General features: G+C 45.4%; 1 protein-coding gene across 1 annotated transcript in view; it reads right to left on the minus strand.

The window, feature by feature from the left end:
- BCL2A1 (BCL2 related protein A1) overlaps nucleotides 1-11569 on the minus strand; it is a 61078-nt gene extending 49509 nt beyond the window's left edge. The window contains exon 1 of the transcript XR_010131054.1: nucleotides 11410-11569. The gene's annotated coding sequence lies outside the window, so the exon portion shown is untranslated. The remainder of the gene's footprint in view (nucleotides 1-11409) is intronic.
- Between the last annotated feature and the right edge of the window lie 9932 nt (nucleotides 11570-21501).

Consider the following 21501-nt stretch of genomic DNA (forward strand, 5'->3'; position numbering starts at 1 on the left):
GTTTCCTCAATTCCTCCTTCCACTCCACACCCTTGCATCTCTTTTTTTTCTTTCTTTCTCTTTTTTTTTGAGATGGAGTCTCGCTCTATAGCCCAGGCTGGAGTGCAATGGTGTGATCTCGGCTCACTGCAACCTCTGCCTCCTGGATTCAAGCAGTTCTCCTGCCCCAGCCTCCCGAGTAACTGGGACTACAGGCAAGTACCAACACACCTGGCTAATTTTGTACTTTTAGTAGAGTCGGGGTTTCACCATGTTGTCCAGGCTGGTCTCGATCTCCTGACCTCAGGTGATCCACTTGCCTCAGTCTCCCAAAATCATGGGATTACAGGCGTGAGCCACGGCATCTGGCCCATCCTGGAATCTCAATTCTCCACAACAAAATTCTTGAATTGGCTGAATATCTTGGAAAACGTCCTCTCACCTTCATCAGTGAGTAAGAACACTAATATAAACAAACATCATTCAAATTAGCTAGAAGGTGAGCTAATGAGGACGAGTACTGGGCAGTAAGTGGGAAGTCCTATTGTGTTGACCATTTGTCCTGGAGCACAGCAGCACCTGTTGGGCTTCCTGCCAGCCTCCTTTCCTGTGCCTGTGGTTCTCTGACTCTCTTCTACAGACTCTCTAACTCCCATGTCCCAGGCTTCAAGACTGGGAGAATTAGGGGGCTCCAGAAACTTTGAGGGGCTTCAGCAACAAGGCAGTCTGGCTGCTAATCCCTGTGTCACAGAGACCTGAGTCTCTGTCCTGAAAACCCATCTGGCCCCTAGCCTTCTTAGAACCAGTGTACTCAGCCTGGGTCTCCAGCGAGTGCCAGCTCCGAACTTCCCATTCTTGTGTGCTCTTACTGATAAAGACTCCTGCCATTTCTTGCAGGGCAAAAGATAATATTCAGAATTTGTCTCTGCTTCTAGTCTTTATCATGATTCAATAAAAGCAAAAATGTGATATTTACATAAGCTAAACAACAGACTTCAGCCGCATGGCTGATATCGTATTCTATCATGTTTTATGTCCAAACAAAATTTTTTTTTTCTTGAGACAGGTTCTTGCTCTGTTGCCCAGACTGGAGTTACAGTGGTACAATCACGGCCCACTGCAGCACTGGCCTCCTGGGCCCAAGCAATCCTCTGATCTCAGCCTCCCAAGTAGCTGGGACCACAGGCATGCACCACTGTGCCAGGCTTTTTTTTTTTTTCTTCTGTAGAGACAGGGTCTCCCTGTGTTGACCAGGTTGATATCAAACTTCTGAGTTCAAGTGATCCTCCCACCTCCAACTCCCAAAGTGCTGGGATTACAGGCATGAGCTGCCACGCCTGCCCTCCCATCAAATTTTTTTGCCAATGCATTCCATCCCTGCTCTGCGAAGTCGGGATACTGGTGTGACGTGAGTGAATTTAGCTGAAATATTGAGAAAGACATGTTATGCATACAAGGATATGTGCGGCCTCGTCCATGCTACACTGTTGTTCTCAGAGGTAGTTCCCCTGGAACTGCCCTCACCATTTGCAAACATCCTCTTTGGTTTCCACAAGCCAAGCGTCCAAAGAGCACAGCTACCTGCAGATTCCTGACCCTTTCAACCTGCTTCATTTAGTTGGAGTTAATTGCTCCATGCTCAGTCAAGTCACAAGAAAAAAACCACAGGTGATTATTACTATAGTCCAAAAGCCGGCCTTTTCTAATTTGATGTATGAACACATTTTGTATGACATTTAGGAAAATGAGGCGTAAGTGGCTCCAAATGAAACTCGGTCATGTATAATTACCACATAGCAAAAGGAATATAATTCAAAACTATTAAATAAAAAAAATGTCCACATTTGAGAGTTAAAGATCTTCCACTAAGGATAAATCTTCTTTAAAAATATGGTTACTGTGGCCTAGGGGTCTCACTTAAACCTCAACAAAGGTAAGTACAATGAAAAGTTCATTTTAACTTCACATTTTATCATGCCCTTGACTGCATTAATATTTCTAATAGCTCATCTCTCTCATTTGAACCCTTCAAGCCTTGGACCACTTGGGGGTTTTTGTTTTATTTACCTCATATCGTTGGAGAGAGTAGTATTTTAGTGATATATAATAATGTCTCAGGCCAGGCGCAGTGGCTCACACCTGTAATCCCAGCACTTTGGGAGGCCAAGGTGGGCAGATCATCTGAGGTCAGGAGTTTGAGACCAGCCTGGACAACATGGTGAAACCCCATCTGTACTAAAAATACAAAAAACATCAGCCTGGTGTGGTGGCACGCATCTGTAGTCCCAGGTACTCAGGAGGCTGAGGCAGGAGAATCGCTTGAACCGCAAGGTGGAGGTTGCGGTGAGCTGAGATCACGCCACTGCACTCCAGCCTGGGTGACAGAGTGAGACTCTGTCCCAAAATAATAATAAAAATGTCCCACTTCCCATTTTCTAGTCTCTCTCTGTTATTGTCAACCCTTTATCTGCAGATGCTTCGACACAGCTATTTTTTCTACAATGAAGAAGCCAATACTATCCTGACATTCTGAAAAAAGAATAATCTCAAAATATACAAACTTTTCTTATAGCTTAAAAGATAACATGAAAAAAAATGTCTCTTCAAGTGACTTTTTGAAATATGTTCACTGTGTATCATATTTTCACATCTTTAACAGTACCTAGCCACCCAACCTACAGAAGTGGAAGCATGGGACCTCCCGACATTCTCTTGCTCCTTGCAGCCCTCAACCTACAAGGAGTGAGTAGTGGGATGGGGAACTTCTATAAAGGCCCCTCAGAACTGGGCACAAACAGGACCAAAGGACCAAAATGGTACTAAAAGGCTGGAGGTAGAGCCAGAGACAGGAGATGCAAACAGAGGTGCCATGTCCAGGATGCAGGAGAGTCCCGGCAGGCATGGAAATGGACTTCACAATGTGGGAGGTTAGACATAAAACCCCATGAGAACCTTCCTAGGGGCAAGTCAAGAAGCAGAATCAGAGGCCTGTGATCTCCACACTCTGTTTCTTTTTTTTTTTTTTTTTTTTTTTTTTTGAGACAGAGTCTGGCTCTGTCACCAGGCTGGGGTGCAGTGGCATGATCTCGGCTCACTGCAACCTCCACCTCCTGGTTCAAGTGATTCTCCTGCCTCAGCCTCCCAAGTAGCTGGGACTACAGGCACCTGCCACCACACCCAGCTAATTTTTGTATTTTTAGTAGAGATGAGGTTTCACCATGTTGGCCAGGATGGTCTCACACTCCTGACCTCAAATGATTCACCTGCCTTGGCCTCCGAAAGTGCTGAGATGACCTCGTGATTCACCCGCCTCAGCCTCCCAAAGTGCTGGGATTACAGGTGTGAGCCACCGTGCCTGGCCTCTTTTTTTTTTTGAGATGGAGTCTCGCTGTGTTGCCCGGGCTGGAGTACAGTGGCATGACCTCAGCTCACTGCAACCTCCACCTCCCAGGTTCAAGCAATTCTCCTGCCTCAACTGTCCAAAGAGCTGGGATTACAGGTGTGCACCACCACACCTGGCTAATTTTTGTATTTTTAGTAGAGGCAGGGTTTCACCATGTCAGCCAGGCTGGTCTCAAAACTCCTGACCTCAAATGATTCACTTGCCTCGGCTTCCCAAAGTACTGAGGTTACAGGCGTGAGCCACCATGCCCTGCCAGACACACCCTGTTTGTTTCTTTTTTTTTTTTTGACAGAGTCTTGCTCTGTCGCCCAGGCTGGAGTGCAGTGGCGCGATGTCAGCTCACTGAAACCTCTGTCTCCCGGGTTGAAGCAATTCTCTGCCTCAGCCTCCTGAGTAGCTGGGATTACAGGCACCTGCCACCACGCCTGGCTAATATTTTGTGTTTTTAGTAGAGACAGGGTTTCACCATCTTGGCCAGGCTTGTCCTGAACTCCTGACCTCGTGATCCACCCTCCTGGGCCCCCCAAAGCGCTGGGACTACTGGCGTGAGCCACCACACCCGGCCAGACACACCCTGTTTCTTGTATGAGTTCTGTATTTTTGTGTGCCACACAAGGTTGCTTTGCATTTGGTAGTACCAGAGGTTTAGGTTGGCACCCCCTCAGATGATGACTGAACAGCTCATTGGCACAGAAACCTGGGTGGTACTCTGGGAAGGATGCCAATGGACATTCAAACAATACTCCTGCTGATTTTTTTCAGCCTACTTGCCTGACACTTAACAGTCAGCAGCCCCACTTGACCAGTGTAATGGTTAAAAGCAAGGAGCCACTTTTATGGGTTTGAATCCTGACTCTGCCACTTAACAAGTTGCATGACCTTGGGCAGGTTACTTAATCACTCTGTTTCCCTATATGCAAAACGGGGATAATAATAGCACCTATTCCACAGTGGTGTGGAGATTGCATAAGTTAATACAAGCGAAGATCCTACAAGGCCTGAAACATAGTAAGCACTCAATAAATACAAATACTAGATATTATTGTTGTTTCCACTCTTTTGGAACCTTCCACCTAATTTTTCCTGCCTCCCCAGGATCCTCCAAATTCCTTACTCACATTTCTTTACCACTGTAGACCAAAAGTCCTTATTCTCTCATGTTACCTTACAGTAGCCCTCGAGTTCCTGACAGAAGAGCCTGATTACTTTACAAAAAAAGCCAACCCATCTCATAAACTATAAAACAAAAAAGATAAATTGGTTTTATCAAACTTAAAGTATTCAAAGGATACTGTTAAGAAAATGACAAGATGAGTCACAGATTATGAGAAAAAAATCAAAATCTGTATATCCGACAAAGAACTTGTGTTTAGAATATATAATGAACTCTTGTCCTCAGTAACAAAAGACAACTTTTAAACTCAACTTCTAAAAATGGGCAAAAGATGTAAATAGGCATTTTGCAACAGATATATAAATGACTAATAAGCAACTGAACAGAGCTCAACTTCATTAGTCAACATGGAAATGTAAATTAAAACCACATTGAGAGGCTGGGCGCTTTGGCTCACGCCTGTAATGCTGACAATTTGGAAGACCAAGGTGGGCGGATCGCTTGAGGCCAGGAGTTCGAAACCACCCTGGCCAACATGGTGAAACCCTGTCTTTACTAAAAATGCAAAAACAGGTAGCCAGGCGTGGTGGCGGGCACCTGTAATCCCAGCTAGTCGGAAGGCTGAGGCAAGAGAATTGCTTGAACCCAGGAGGCAGAGGCTGCAGTGAGCAGAGATCACGCCATTGCACTCCAGCCTGGGCAACAAGAGCGAAACTCCATCTTAAAAAAAACAAAACAAAACACACACACACATGCATTGAGAGACTGCCTCTCAATACCCTCTAGACTGGCAAAAATAAAAAAGATTGATAATACCAAGTGTGATGAGGACATAGAAGAACTGGAACTCTCATACACTGCTGGTGGGTGTGTAAAATGGTACAATCACATTGGAAAAGAGTTTGGCAGTTTCTTATAAAGTTAAACATAAACTTATCATACAACCACATAATTCCACTGTCAGTATTCTACTTAAGAGAAAAATATGTCTACCCAAGGAAGTCTAGTCAAATTTTCATAGCAAGTTTATTTATAATAGCCCAAAGCTATTATAAATATAATAGCCCATTCAAATGCCATTAACAGGAAAATGGATAAACAAAATGGTATATCCGTACGTGGAATACTAATCAACAATAAAAAAGAATGACTTACTAATACATGCAACAACATGAATAAATATTTTAAAATAATGTTAAAGTAAAAGAAGCCAGACACAAAAAAATTCCCTATCACATAATCCTGTTTATATGAATTTCCTGAATAGGCAAAACTAATCTTGTAATGGCAGAGAAAGCAAATGAGTGGTTTTCTGGGGCTGGGGTATGGGAATCGGCTGCACAGGGGCATGAGGGAACTTTTTGAGGTGGTGGAAATATTCTATATCTTGATTGTGCTGGCTGGCGGTTACACAGGGGGTTTACGCTTGTCAAAACTCATTGAGCTGAAAAAGAAAATCCCCACATTAAATGGTACATTTAAAATGGGTGCATTTTATTATATGTAAATTTTTCCTCAGTAAAATAACTTTTTAAAAACAACCAGCCCATTTCTTTAGCAACAAAAAAATTAGTTCTGCATGCCCCGGGGTGGCAGGGAACAAGATAGCTAGAGGCGAGAGAGGGAGTCAGTTGACTCTTTCTTAAACAGACTTTATTTTTTAGTAGTTTAGGTTCTCAGCGAAATTGAACAGAAGGTACCGAAATTTACCATTCACTTCCTGTTTTTGTATCCTCACAGCCTTTCCCACTAACAACATCCCACTCCAGGATGATACATTTGTTACATTTGATGAACCTACATTGACACATTATTATCACCCAAAGTCTAAATTCACTTTTGGTGCTGAACATTCTATGAGTTTGGACAAATGTATAATAACATGCACCCATCAATATAATATTATACAGAATAGTTTCATTACCGTAAAAATCCTCTGTGCTCTGCCTATTCATCCCTCCCTACTCCCTAACCCCTGGCAAACACTGACCTCTTTACTGGCTCCATAGTTTTCCCTTTCTAGAATGTCATATAGTTGGAATGATACAGTCTGTGGCCTTTTCAGATTGGTTCCTTCCACTTAGTAATATTTAGGGTCCCTTCTTATCTTTTTATGGCTTGATAAATCATTTATCTTTATTACTAAATAACATCATTTTTTCTAGATGTATCACAGTTTATTTATCCATTCATCTATTAAAGGGCATCTTGATTGCTTCCAAGTTTTGGCAATTATTAATAAAGCTGCTGTGAACATTCATGTGCAGGTTTTTGTGTGGACAAAGTTTTTAACCATTCAGGCAAATTAGGAGCATGATTGCCGAATCATATGATAAGTCTATGTTGTGCTGTGTAAGAAATTGCCAAGCTTGGCTGGGCATGGTGGCTCATGCCTGTAATCCCAGCACTTTTGGAGGTCGAGATGGGCAGATCACCTGAGGTCAGGAGTTCGACCTCACCTCACCAAAGAAGATATACAGGTGGCAAATAAATATATAAAAAGATGCTCACATCTGTCATAAGGGAATTACCAATTAAAACAACGTGATACCACTACACACCTATTAGAATGGCTCCAATCCAAAACACAGACAACACCAAATGCTGGCGAGAATATGGAGCATCAGGAGGTCTCACTCATTACTAACAGGAATACAAAATGGTACAGCCACTTTTGGAAGAGAGCTCAGCAACTTTTTTTTTTCTTTTGAGACAGAGTTTCGCTCTTGTTGTCCAGGCTGGAGTGCAATGGCACAATCTCAGCTCACCGCCTCCGCCTCCCAGGTTCAAGCAATTCTCCTGCCCCAGCCTCCTGAGAAGCTGGGATTACAGGCATGCGCCACCACGCCTGGCTAATTTTGTATTTTGATTAGACATGGGGTTTCAGCATGTTGGTCAGGCTGGTCTCGAACTCCTGACCTCAAACCCTCCACCAGCCTTGGCCTCCCAAAGTACTGGGATTACAGGCCTGAGCCACTGCACCCGGCCTGCTTCCCCATTTTTTAACCAGTTTGTTTGTTCTTATGGTTGAGTTTTAAGAGTTCTTTTTTTTTTTTGAGATGGAGTCTTGCTCTGTCGCCAGGCTGGAGTGTAATGACACGGTCTCGTGGCAACCTCCGCCTCCCGGGTTCAAGCGATTCTCCAGTCTCAGCCTCTCAAGTAGCTGGGATTACAGGCGCCCGCCGCCACGCCCAGCTAATTTTTTGTATTTTTAGTAGACACAGGGTTTCACCATGTTGGCAAGGCTGGTCTCAAACTTCTGACCTTGTGATCTGCCCACCTCGGCCTCCCGAAGTGCTGGGATTACAGGTGTGAGCCACCACACTCAGCCTATTTTTTTTTTGAGACGGAGTCTTGCTCTGTCACCCAGGCTGGAGTGCAGTGGCGCAATCTGGGCTCACTGCAACCTCCACCTCCAGGGTTCATGCCATTCTCCTGCCTCAGCCTCCAGAGTAGCTGGGACTACAAGCGCCCACCACCATGCCTAGCTAATTTTTTGTATTTTTAGTAGAGGTGGGGTTTAACTGTGTTGGCCAGGATGGTCTCGCTCTCCTGACCTGTGATCTGCCCGCCTCAGCCTCCTGAAGTGCAGGATTATAGGTGTGAGCCACCGCGCCCAGCCTTACGAGTTCTTTGTATATTTTGGATAACAACAGTTTATCAACTATGTCTTTTGCAAATATTTTCTTGCATCCTTGGCTTGTCTTCTCATTCTCTTAACAGGGTCTTTCACAGAACAGAACTTTTAAAATTTTAATGAATCCCAGCTTATCAATTATTTATTTCATGGGTTGTGCCTTTGGTGTTTTATGTAAAAAAGTCTTCACCATAACCAATACCCAATACCCAATGTCACATAGATTTTCTCTTGTTGTCTTCTAGGAGTTCTATGATTTTGCATTTTACATTTGGGCCTATAATCCATTTTGAGTTAATTTTTGTGGAACATGTAAGATCTTTGCCTAGATGTTTTTTCAAGTGTTTGGCCAGTTCTTCAGCGCAATTTGTTGAAAACAATATCTTTGCTTCATTGTATTGCTTTGTCGCTTTGTCAAAGGTCAGTTGACTGTATTTATTTGGCTCTATTTCTGGGCTCTATTCTGTTCCATTGACATATTTGTCTATTCTTTCACCAATACCATACTATCTTGATTAGTGTAGCTTTAATAATTAGTCTTGAAGTTGGGTAATGTCAGTCTTCCAACTATGTTCTCCTCCTTCAATATTGTGTTGGCTATCCTAAGTCTCTTGCCTCTCCATATAAATTTTAGAATCAGTTTGGCAATATGCAGAAAATAACTTGCTGGGATATTGATTGGGTGTATTTGGCCATTCTTGCTTTGGTGTAAAGGAATACCTCAGACTGAGTAATTTATGAAGAAAAGAGGTTTAATTGGCTCACAGTTCTGCAGGCTATAAAAGCATGGCACCAACATCTGCTTGGCTTCTGGTGAGGACTTCAGGAAGCTTACAATCATGGCATAAGGCGAAGTGGGAGCAGGCATGTAACATGACTAGAGTAAGAGCAAGTGAGCCAGTGGGGGAGGGCCTAGATTTTTAAACAACCAGATCTTGAGCAAGAATTCAATTCTCACCAATGGGAAAGTGATAAAACATTCTTGAGACATCCGCCCCCACAATCCAATCACCTCCCAGGCCCCACCTCCAACACTGGGAATAGTATTTTAGCATGAGATTTAAAGGAGACAAACATCCAACTTATACCATTGGGACTGCATTGAAATTATAGATCAAGTTGGCAAGAACCAATATATTGACAATATCGGATCTTCCTATGAATGACTATGGAATATATCTCCATTTTATTTAGTTATTTGATTTCTTTCAGCAGAGTTTTATAGTTTTTCTCACATAAATCTTGTGCATATTTTGTTAGATTTACACTTAATTATTTCATTTTTTGAGGTGCTAATATAAATGATATTGTGTTTTTAATTTCAAATTCTAATAGTTGTATATAGGAAAGTGATTGACTTTTTTGTATTAACCTTATATCCTGCAAAGCTGCTATAAGCACTTATTAGCTCCGGGGTTTTTTTTTAAATCTATTCTTTCAGATTTTCTTTTCTTTCTCTCTTTTTTTTTTTTAATTGAGACAGTCTTACTCTGTCACCCAGGCTGGAGTGCAGTGGTGCAACCCCGGCTCACTGCAACCTCTGCCTCCTGGGTTCAAGTGATTCTTGTGCCTCAGCCTCCTGAGTAGCTGGGATTACAGGCATGCACCCCCATGCCTCGCTAATTTTCGTATTTTTAGAAAAGACGGGGTTTCTCCATGTTGGCCAGGCTGGTCTCGAACTCCTGGCCTCAAGTGATCTCCCTACCTTGGCCTCCCAAAGTGCTGGGATTACAGGTGTGAGCCACCACCCTGGCTCTTTTAGATTTTCTACGTAAACAATCATATCATCTGAGAACAAAGACAGTTTAATATTCCTTCTTAATCAGTACATATTTTCTTTTCTGGTCTTATTACATTATTAGATCTTCCAGTATGACACTGAGAGGTGACAGTGTGCTGGCAGTCCTCACAGCCCTCGCTCGCTCTCGCACCTCCTCTGCCTGGGCTCCCACTTTGGCGGCACTTGAGGAGCCCTTCAGCCCGCTGCTGCACTGTGGGAGCCCCTTTCTGGGCTGGCCAAGGCCGGAGCCGGCTCCCTCAGCTTGTGAGGAGGTGTGGAAGGAGAGGCGCGTGGGGGAACCGGGGCTGCGCGCTGTGCTTGCGGGCCAGCGCGAGTTCCGGGTGGGCGTGGGCTCGGCGGACCCTGCACTCAGAGCGGCCTGCGGGCCCCACTGGCCCTGGGCAGTGAGGGGCTTAGCACCTGGGCCAGCAGCTGCTGTGCTCAATTTCATGCCGGGCCTTAGCTGCCTTCTGGCGGGGCAGGGTTTGGGACCTGTCGCCCGCCATGCCTGAGCCTCCCCGCCCTCCGTGGGCTCCTGTGCGGCCTGAGCCTCCCCGACGAGTGCCGTCCCCTGCTCCAGGGCACCCAGTCCCATTGACCACCCAAGGGCTGAGGAGTGCGGGTGCACGGCGGGGGACTGGCAGGCAGCTCCACCTGCAGCCCCAGTGCGGGATCCACTGGGTGAAGCCAGCTGGGCTCCTGAGTCTGGTGGGGACGTGGAGAACCTTTATGTCTACCTCAGGGTTTGTGAATGCACCAATCGACACTCTGTATCTAGCTACTCTGGTGGGGCCTTGGAGAACCTTTATGTCTAGTTCAGGGATTGTAAATATACCAGTCAGCACTCTGTATCTAGCTCAAGGTTTGTAAACACACCAATCAGCACCCTGTGTCTAGCTCAGGGTTTGTGAATACACCAATCAACACTCTGTATCTAGCTACTACCAGGGGACTTGGAAAACCTTTGTGTGGACACTGTATCTAGCTAATCTGGTGGGGACGTGGAGAACCTTTGTGTCTAGCTCAGGGATTGTAAACGCACCAAGCAGCGCCCTGTCAAGACCGACCACTGGGCTCTACCAATCAGCAGGATGTGGGTGGGGCCAGATAAGAGAATAAAAGCAGGCTGCCCGAGCTAGCAGTAGCAACCCACTAGGGTCCCTTTCCACACTGTGGAAGCTTTGTTCTTTTGCTCTTTGCAATAAATCTTGCTGCTGGTTACTCTTTGGGTCCACACTGCCTTTATGAGCTGTAACACTCACCGCGAAGGTCTGCAGCTTCACTCCTGAAGCCAGTGAGACCACGAGCCCACTGGGAGGAATGAACAACTCCAGACACGCCGCCTTAAGAGCTGTAACACTCACCGTGAAGGTCTGCAGCTTCACTCCTGAGCCAGCGAGACCACGAACCCACCAGAAGGAAGAAACTCTGAACACATCTGAACATCAGAAGGAACAAACTCCGGACACGCCGCCTTTAAGAACTGTAACACTCACCGTGAGGGTCCGCGGCTTCATTCTTGAAGTCAGTGAGACCAAGAACCTACCAATTCTGGACACAGTGAGACCAAGAACCCACCAATTCCGGACACAACACTGAAAAAGAGAAGTGAAAGAGGACACCCTTACCTTGTTTCTGAGCTGAGAAAGCTTCTTGTTTCTCACCATTAATAGGTGCTAGCTATAGGGTTTTCTTAATGTTCTTTATCAAATAGAGGAAGTTCTCTTCTATTCCTAGTTTGGTGAGAGTTTTTATCATAAATGGGTATCGGACTTAGTCAATTTTTTTTTTGTATCTATTGATGTAATCTGGTGATTTTTCTTTCTCTGTTGATGTGATGGATTATAGTGATTGAGTTTTTGAATGTCGATACCTTGGGTAATTCCATTTGGTCATGGTATATAATTCTTTTGTTTTGTTTTGTTTTTGAGATGAAGTCTCACTCTGTCACCCAGGCTGGAGTGCAGTGGTGTGATCCCAGCTCACAGCAACCTCCACCTCCCAGGTTCCAGCGATTCTCCTGCCTCAGCCTCTAGAGTAGCTGGGACTACAGGTGCGTGCCACCATGCCCAGCTAATTTTTGTATTTTTAGTAGAGACAGGGTTTCACTATGTTGGCCAGGCTGGTCTTGAACTCCTGACCTCGTGATCCACCCGCCTCAGCCTCCCAAAGTGCTGGGATTACTGGCGTGAGCCACTGCACCCGGCCTGTTTTGTTTTGTTTTGTTTTGTTTTGTTTTGTTTTGTTTTTTGAGATGAAGTTTCCCTCGTCACCCAGGCTGGAGTGCAATGACGCGATCTCAGGTCACTGCAACCTCCGCCTCCCAGGTCCAAGCAATTCTCCTGCCTCAGCCTCCCAAGTAGCTGGGACTACAGGTGTGCACCACCACGCCCAGCTAATGTTTGTATTTTTTAGTAGAGATGGGGTTTTCACATGTTGACCAGGCTGGTCTCGAATTCCTGACCTCAGGAGATCTGCCCCCTTGGCCTCCCAAAGTGCTGGGATTACATGTGTGAGCCACCAAGCCTGGCCCTGGTTATGGCATACAATTCTTTTTACACATTGTCGTATTTGATTTGTTAATATGGTGTTGAGTATTTTTGCATTAATATTCATGAGAAATATTGGTCTGTAGTTTTCTTTTCTTTGTCTTGTTTTGATATTAAGGTAATATTGACCTCACAGAATGAGCTAGGAAGTATTCCCTCTGCTTCTATCTTCTGAAAGAGATTAGAGAGTCAGAATAATTTCTTCCTTAAATATTTGATAGAATTCACCAGTGAACTCATCTGGGCCTGATGCTTTCTGTTACAGAAAATTATTAATCATTGATTCAACTTTTTTTTTTTTTTTCTGAGACAGAGTCTTGCTCTGTCACCCAGGCTGGAGTGCAGTGGCGTGATCTCGGCTCACTGCACGCTCCACCTCCTGGGTTAAAGCAATTCTCCTGCCTCAGCCTCCTGAGTAGCTGGGATTACAGGCACGTGCCACCACGCCCGGCTAATTTTTGTATTTTAAGTAGGGATTCGCCATGTTGGTCAGGCTGTTCTCGAACTCCTGACCTCATGATCCGCTCACCTCGTCCTCCCAAAGTGCTAGGATTACAGGCGTGAGCCACCATGCCTGGCTGATTCAAGTTCTTTAATAGATACTGGCCCATTCAGATTGTCTGTTTCTCTTCATATGTTTTGGCAGGTTGTATCTTTCAAGGAATTTGCCCATTTCATCTAGTTTGTCAAATGCCTGGGCATAGTTGTTCATAATATTCCTTTCTTAGCCTCTTAATGTTCATGGGATATGTAATTATTAATATCAGAAGTGAAAGAGGTATCTTTCACTTCTGATATTAATAATTTGTCAACTCTTTTTTTTTTTTTTAGCCTGGCTAGAAGCTTATTGATTTTATTGATCTTTTCAAAGAACAGACTTTTAATTTTGATGATTTTTTTTTTTTTTGAGATGGAGTTTGCCCAGGCTAGAATGCAGTGGCACAATCTCAGTTCACTGCAACTTCTGCCTCCTGGATTCAAGTGATTCTCCTGCCTCAGCCTCCCAAGTAGCTGGGACTACAGGCATGCACCACCATGCCTGGCTAATTTTTATATTTTTAGTAGAGGCAGAGTTCGCCATGTTTGCCAGGCTGGTCTCAAACTCGGGACCTCAAGTGATCTGCCTGCCTTGGCCTCCCAAAGTCCTGGAATTACAGGCATGAGCCAGTGTGCCCAGCTTTTTTTTTTTTTTTAAAGAGACAGGGTCTTGCTCTGTTGCCCAGGCTGGAGTGCAGTGGCCGGATCTCGGCTCTCTGCAACCTCCGCCTCTTGGGCTTGAGTGATCCTCCCAACTCAGCATCCTGAGTTTCTTTTTGTTTTTTTTTCGGACTATTTTCTCTTTGCTTTTTCATTTCAGAAGTTTCTATTGACATATCTTTAAGCTGAGAGAGTCTTTCCTCAGCCTTATGCACATTACTAATGAGCCCGTCAAAGGCATTCTTTATTTCTGTTATAATGTTTTTGATCTCTAGCATTTACTTTTTATTCTTTCCTAGAATTTCCATGTCTCTGCATTGCCCATCTGTTCTTGCATGCTTTCTACTTTATCCATTAGATCCCTTAGCATATTCATCACAGTTCTTTTAAATTCCTGGTCTGGGCTGGGCGCAGTGGCTGTAATCCCAGCACTTTGAGAGGCCGAGGTGGGCGGATCACGAGGTCAGGAGTTTGAGACCAGCCTGGCCAACACAGTGAAACCCTGTCTGTACTAAAAATACAGAAATTAGCCAGGTGTGCTGGTGCATGCCTGTAGTCCCAGCTACTCAGGAGGCTGAAGCAGGAGAATTGCTTGAACCCAGGAGGCAGAGGTGGCAGTAAGCCAAGATTGCACCACTGCACACCAGCCCGGGTGACAGTGTGAGACTCCATCTCAAAAAATAAAATAAAATAAAATAAAAATAAATTCGTGGTCTAATAGTTCCAGTGTCCCTGCATATCTGAGTCTGGTTCTGATGCTTGCTCTGTCTCTGCAAACTGTGTTTTTGCCTTTTAGTATGCCTTGTAGAAGAAACTGAGATAAATAAGCCTTTAGTGATGTGGTGGCAAGGTGTGGCATGAGGGGAAGGGAAGCATTATATAGTCCTGTGACTGGATCTCGGTCTTTTAGTGAGCCTGTGCCTCTGGACTGTGAACTTCACAAGTACTTCTCAGGTTTTTCCCCCCCAATCTAGGTGAGACATGGCGGCTATAGTGGGTTGAGGTTGGGTATTTTTCTTCTATCAGATAGAAGGCTAAAGAGGGCTGGAGTTGGGCATTTTTCTCTCCCCTGATTGGCTAGGCTCTGATAAAACCCCAGACAATGGTGAAGTCGTTTCTCTGAGTGCAGGCCTTTTTAAGGATAACAGAAGGCAGCCAGGCACGGTGGCTCAAGTCTCCAATTCCAGCACTTTGAGAAGCCAAGGCAGGAGGATTGTTTCAGGCCAGGAGTTTGAGACCAGCCTGGCCAATATGGCAAGACCCCATCTCAACAAAAAACATTAGCTGAGTGTGGTGGTACACACCCATAGTCCCAGCTACTTGGGAGGCTAAGCAGGAGGATCCCTTGAGCCTGGGAGGTGGAGACTAGTGAGCCAGGATTATGCTGCTGTACTCCAGCCTGGGTGACAGAGTGAGACTTTTATTAAAAAAAAAAAAAAAAAAAAGCAAGAGAGAGAGAATGACAGAATATTCTTATATATTTCAAAATGGTTTGTTTTCCCCTCTCCCTGCTAGAAGCACAAGGGTATTTTTCTCTGATAATCATTGTGAGAACCTGTTAGAACTCCTGGAGGTAAAACTCAAAAGTATGGCGGCCCCCCTGAATGAGTCTTCCTGGAATTAACTGTCAAACTTGCCACTCTGAGTCTCCAGCAATTCTTGAATTACAATTCAGATTTTCCTATCCTGGTACAGGTTCCTGTGGAAGTTTCTATTACAGTAAATTGTGATTCTCTGCATTTGCCTATCTCTCCAATTTTGGGGGCAGCAGTTTGCTATGTGACCTTACTTTTCTAACAGAACAAAAGAAGGGATGTTTTTTTTTTCAGTTTGTTCAGCTTTTTACTTGTTAGGACAGAGTGCTGACTTCCAAGTTCCATACATGTCGGACTGGAAACCAGAAGTCAGGAGTCAGTTTTTTAAAAACACAAGTGCTTCTTTAAAAAAAAAAAGATTGTCTTTATTTAGAAAGTGTATGATGATTGAAATGTTAAAGCTAGAAAGAATTTATAAATGGGGAAATTGAACTCTAGAAAGGTTGTAACTTACTTATCAGTCAAGATCTTGGTGGGAAACAGATGGTATGCTTTATTTTATTTCATTTTTATTTATTTTTGAGACATGGTCTAATTTTGTCACCCAGGCTGGAGTGCAGTGGCGCAAACACAGCTCACTGCAGCCTGGAACTCCTGAGCTCAGGCAATCCTCCCACCTTAGCCTCATAAGTAACTGCAACTACAGGCACATGACACCATGCCCAGCTAATTTTTCTAATTTTTTGTAGAGATGGAGTCTCGCTATGTTTCCCAGGTCGGTCTCAGCCTCCTGGGCTCAAACAATCTGCCCACGTTGGCCTCCCAGAGTGCTGGGATTACAGGTGTGAACCACTGTGCCCAGCCCTAGATGGTGTATTTTAACAGGGCAATTTGAGAAGAGTTTAAAAAAGCAACTGTATATACAAAAGGTATGAGCATGGTTTAAGAAAACATATGAGGCACAAGTAGTGCTGTATGCCAGGGCCAGTAACAGCCTGGAGCTATTACCCCCACTAAGGCTGAAGAGGCAAGGGTGAAGGACTAGTTATCAGAACACAGGAAGGGTATCAAGAGGAACAACTGTTAGAAGCTATGACCCCTAAAAGGATGCAGCCAACTCACAACAATATGGTAGGAAGGAAACCTCCCACCTTCCCATCTCCTGCCAATATTGTCCACTGACCAAGCCCAACCAGGAGATGAAGGGCAAAGGTGCCACTGATGCCACCCATCCAGGTTGGCCTCCTGGGACACAGAGCACAGCAAAGTGGAGAGTGGATCTTCATACTGTGATATCCTTGTCTCCCAGAGAGGTATGCTTAAACCAGGATAGTCTTTGCAATAAATAGCATTCAAAGTCCTTATTTTGGTCATCTTTGTTACTTTTAGAGAATACCTAATTTGTACTCCCTGGAGGAAGGATATCTTATTTAGTCCTGGAAAAGTAGTTCTACCCCCACCCGCCAAAAAGGGCAAATGATTTCTTCTAAGGAACATAAAGATAGGAAGGAAAAAGGAGGAAAATTATGGCCAAACATTTATATGCTATTACCCCACAGCTCTTTTTCCCCTCTGAAGCCCTCCATTCTGCTGAGGTGGCAGCAGAGGTAAGCTCGGGGTACAGGTCCCTGGTCCAAGTCTTTTCGTGTCAGGGGTCTAGCAGCAGGCAGGGAGGCCGATCAACAGGTGCTTTCCCACTTCTGCCAGCATCACTGAGACCCTTAGGAAGACAGTCTGGGCTCAGGAGCTGGGCCTGGAGCTCCTCCAGGACCTGCTTCTCTGGTAAGTGTACAGCTGCTGACACGAGAAACTTGGGCCATATGGACCAAGAATCCTACTCCCCACATGCCTTGCAGAGGCTGCTGCAAGCCCAGGTTTAAACAGTGATGCAATGTAGCCTCCACTCCTCCCTCCCCAGCACTCCCACATTCAACCATCACCAAGTCTCGTCAATTCCAATTTCAAATAAATTTCAAATTCATCCACTTTCCTTGATCCCTCGTGCCCCAATCCCAGTCCACAGCTCTTTTGCACTTTCGCACTTGTCTTCCTGTTGTTCTTCCTGCTCCCATTTTGTCCCGTCTAGGCTTTCTCATTACTTTAAGGAAGAATTTCAAAATCCTTAAGATGACCTTCAAAGCTTTACATGATCTAGTCCTGCCAGTCTCTCTGGAGCCATCTGATGTTCACTTTTTACTCTTGATCTTTCAGCCATCCTAACCCTCTCTTCTCTCCTCTAACACAACCTCTTTCCTGCCTCAGGGCCTTTGCACATGTTATTCTCACTTAGCTCATGCTTCAGGCTTTAGTTTAGTAGCCACATCCTGTTTTCTTCTTTTTTTTTTTGAGACAGAGTCTTGCTCTGTCACCCAGGCTGGAGTGCAGTGGCGCGATCTCGGCTCACTGAAACCTCTACCTCCCTGGTTCAAGCAATTCCCTTGCATCAGCCTCCCGAGTAGCTGGGATTACAGGCGCACACCACCACGCCTGGCTAATTTTTTTGTATTTTTAGTAGAGATGGAGTTTCACCATGTTGGCCAGACTGGTCTTGAACTCCTGACTTCAGGCAATCTGCCCGCCTCAGCATCCCAAAGTGCTGGGATTACAGGTATGAGCCACTGCACCCGACCCACATCCTGCTTTCTTATATTGACATAGTAACCTGTAATGTTTTTCTTCATATAATTTGTCATATTTTAAAATTATATGTTTTTTTTTATTATTTGTCTCATGTCTGTCTGCCCTACTTATACTTGTTTTTTGAGATGGAGTCTCGCTCTGTCACCCAGGCTGGAGTGCAATGGTGCGATCTCAGCTCACTGCAGCCTCCACCTCCCAGCTTCAAGCCATTTTCCTGCCTCCACTTCCCAAGTAGCTGGGACTACAGTCACGCGCTGCCACGCCTGGCTAATTTTTGTATTTTTAGTAGAGGCAGAGTTTCACCACATTAGCCAGGCTGGTCTCGAACTCCTGACCTCAAGTGATCCACCCGCTTCAACCTCCCAGAGTGCTGGGATTATAAGCGTGAGGCACCGCACCCGGGCTGCCCTACTTATTCTTCGTGTATGTGTGTGTGTGTGTGTGTGTGTGTGTGTGTGTGTGTGATGGAGTGTTGCTCTGTTGCCCAGGCTGGAGTGCAGTGGCGCAATCTTGGCTCACCGCAACCTCTGCTTCCCGGGTTCAAGCGATTCTCCTGCCTCAGCCTCCCGAGTAGCTGGGATTACAGGCTCCCGCCACCACATCCTGCTAATTTATGTATTTTTAGTAGAGACGAGGTTTCACCATGTTGACCAGGCTGGTCTCGAACTCCTGAGCTCAAGTGATCCACCCACCTCAGCCTCCCAAAGTGCTAGGATTACAGGCGTGAGCCACGACACTCAGCCTGCCCTACTTACACTTCTTAAAGGCAGCTCCAGTGTCTGATTTGCTCATCACAGAATTCTATATTCCTAGAATTGTGCCTGGCGTTTAAGAGGCCTAAACAGACATTCTTTAAATCAGGGGTTCCCAGCCTCTAGGTCATGGACTGGTACTGGTCCACCATCTGTTAGGAACCAGGCCACACAGCAGGAGGTGACTGGCAGGCAAGCGAACAAGGCATCATCTGTATTTACAGCTGCTCTCCATCACTAGTATTCCCACCTGAGCTCTGCCTCCTGTCAGATCAGTGGCGGCATCAGATTCTCACGGGAGCACAAACCCTATTGTGAACTGCACATGTGACAAATCTAGATTTTGCTTATGAGAATCTAATGCCTGATGATCTGTCACTGTCTCCTGTCACCCCCAGATGGGACCGTCTAGTTGCAGGAAAACAAGCTCAGGGGTCCCACTGAATCTACGTTATGGTGAGTTGTATAATTATTTCATTATATATTACAATGTAATAATAACAGAAACAAAGTGCACAATAAACGTAATGCACTTGAATCATCCTCAAACCATCCCCTGCACACACACACGCCATCCCTGGAAAAATTGTCTTCCACAAAACCAGTCCCTGGTGCCAAAATTGTTGGAGACCGCTGCTTTAAATGGATGGAATGAATGAATAAAGGTGCACTTTACAATGTAGGTTTTATTATTGTTTAGGTATGGCAAACCCAACAGACAACTGCCATTGGAAAGATATTTTGTTATACTCCCAGATCCCATAAGAAGGGGGCATGCCAGCTGGGCGCACTGGCTCACACCTGTAGTCCCAGCACTTTGGGAGGCCGAGGCAGGCAGATCATGAGGTCAGGAGATCGAGACCATCCTGGCTAACATGGTGAAACCCCGTCTCTACTAAAAACACAAAAAATTAGCCAGGCATGATGGCGGACGCCTGTAGTCCCAGCTACTCGGGAGGCTGAGGCAGGAGAATTGCTTGAACCCGGGTGGCGGAGGTTGCAGTGAGCTGAGATTGTGCCACTGCACTCCAGCCTGGGTGACGGAGCGAGACTCCATCTCAAAAAAAGAAAAGGAAAAAAAAAGCGGGGCATGCCACACCATGGGGAACACACAAGAAAGCACCAGGGCTAGGCTGAAGGCAGAGGGAGAGAGAGAAAAATGTGGACAAGAGCCTTTGTTGTGGTTTCTATAGGAAGGAATCAGGGAGACAGTGTTGGAATTGGCTGCTTTGAATAATTACAAGGGGTTCTGGGGTATAGGGGCTATCTCTAGCTATTTGGTACCTGGCCCTGGAGTTAGGACAGGGAGTGTGAGAGTCCAGTAAAGGAGATGGTTGGGAGGGGGGACTCTGGATTGGTTGGTTTGTATTTGAATAACCCTAGGAGGGCAGTCCCTCTAGAGTCAAGGAGGACCCAAGATGTCAAAGCATCAGAATACAGAAATAAAAGACATGGTTAATATAAGGGGCAAGACCCAGTACTTCATTCATACAAATGCCCCCAGGGATTGGTCTTTCATACACACACACGTGCACACAGACACACACACACACACATCCCTCCTAACCATGGGACTGCTGACTCAGAGAAAGAAGCCCCTGGGCAAGGGTTATTGAAAGAGGTATTCAAGTATGGTTCTCTACTTTCTTTCTAGGAACAGCATGAACACTTCATCCCTCTTGTTTCCTTTCTGACAGGGATATTAGGAAGAGTAACTACCTCCCCAGCTGGAAGCTGGTATATCTCCCAGCAGGGCTGGGCTTCTATTTCAGAAAGAACACGGCCACTTTGCTGGAACCAGAGCAGTGGCACAATCCGAATCCTGGCGGAGGGCAACAAGTCAGCTTCATGCTCAGAATGTGCTTCTCTGAAGGCCTCTGAATTACCAGGAAGAATCTAAGTACAAGCAGACATATTTCTCCCGGGCGTGGGGTGTGGGTCAGCGTTCTCAGTTGCAGACCACAGAATCTGCCCCAGCTAGTTTAAACAGAAAGGTATTTATTACATGTTAAAGACAGATCACAGAATCACTGGAGGCCCTAAAGAAATAGACACTAGAATGAACCTTCCGGAAGGACTCCCAAAACCACAACACAGAACTGTGCAGCCAAGGGACCTTCTGCTTCTGCATGATCAAGAAGCTTCAGAAGCAGGAAGCTGCCACCCCAGCCACCTCCAGGAAGCTACCTCCCAAACCAGGAAATCACTGGCAGCCTCCAGTTCCATACAGCCTCTACCACCATTGCTGCCACATTGCTCTCCCTACAAAATTCAACACCACATGCAAGTACATTTGGTTGGTTGAAAGTAATTGCCATTTTGTACGGTAGCTACAAGGGGGTATGGAAAATGCCATTTGTAGTCCTAGCCTCTCAATTAGAATGGATGTCAGTATACTAATCCATGTGTATACCACACATGGTTTGGTCCTTTCCCTGGGCCTGGTGTGTCCTTAGAGGATCAGAACATGTTTACTTTTTTTAAAAAAATTGTGAATTATTCAACAAAATTCTGTCCCTAAATCTCAGTGGCTATGGCTTGGCTGCCCATGGTCCAACTTTCTAGATATTCAAGGCCAACCTGCCTCAATGTCTAAAGGTTACTGTGCTCCTAGCTCCTGTTGGCATACACCATGGCTTCTTAGAACATACAGCCAAACATTTGTCCAAACTTCGGCCTGGCACAGTGGCTCACACCTGTAATCCCAGCACTTTGGGAGGCTGAGGTGGGCGGATCTCTTGATGTCAGGAGTTCAAGACCAGCGTGGCCAACATGGTGGAACCCCATCTCTACTGAAAATACAAAAATTAGCCGGGTGTGGTGGCAGGTGCCTGTAATCCCAACTACTTGGGAGGCTGAGGCAGGGGAATCACTTGAACCTGGGAGGCAGAGGTTGCAGCGAGACGAGATCGTGC

This window comes from Gorilla gorilla, chromosome 16 (assembly GCF_029281585.2).
Source record: "Gorilla gorilla gorilla isolate KB3781 chromosome 16, NHGRI_mGorGor1-v2.1_pri, whole genome shotgun sequence".
Classification (NCBI taxonomy): domain Eukaryota; kingdom Metazoa; phylum Chordata; class Mammalia; order Primates; family Hominidae; genus Gorilla; species Gorilla gorilla.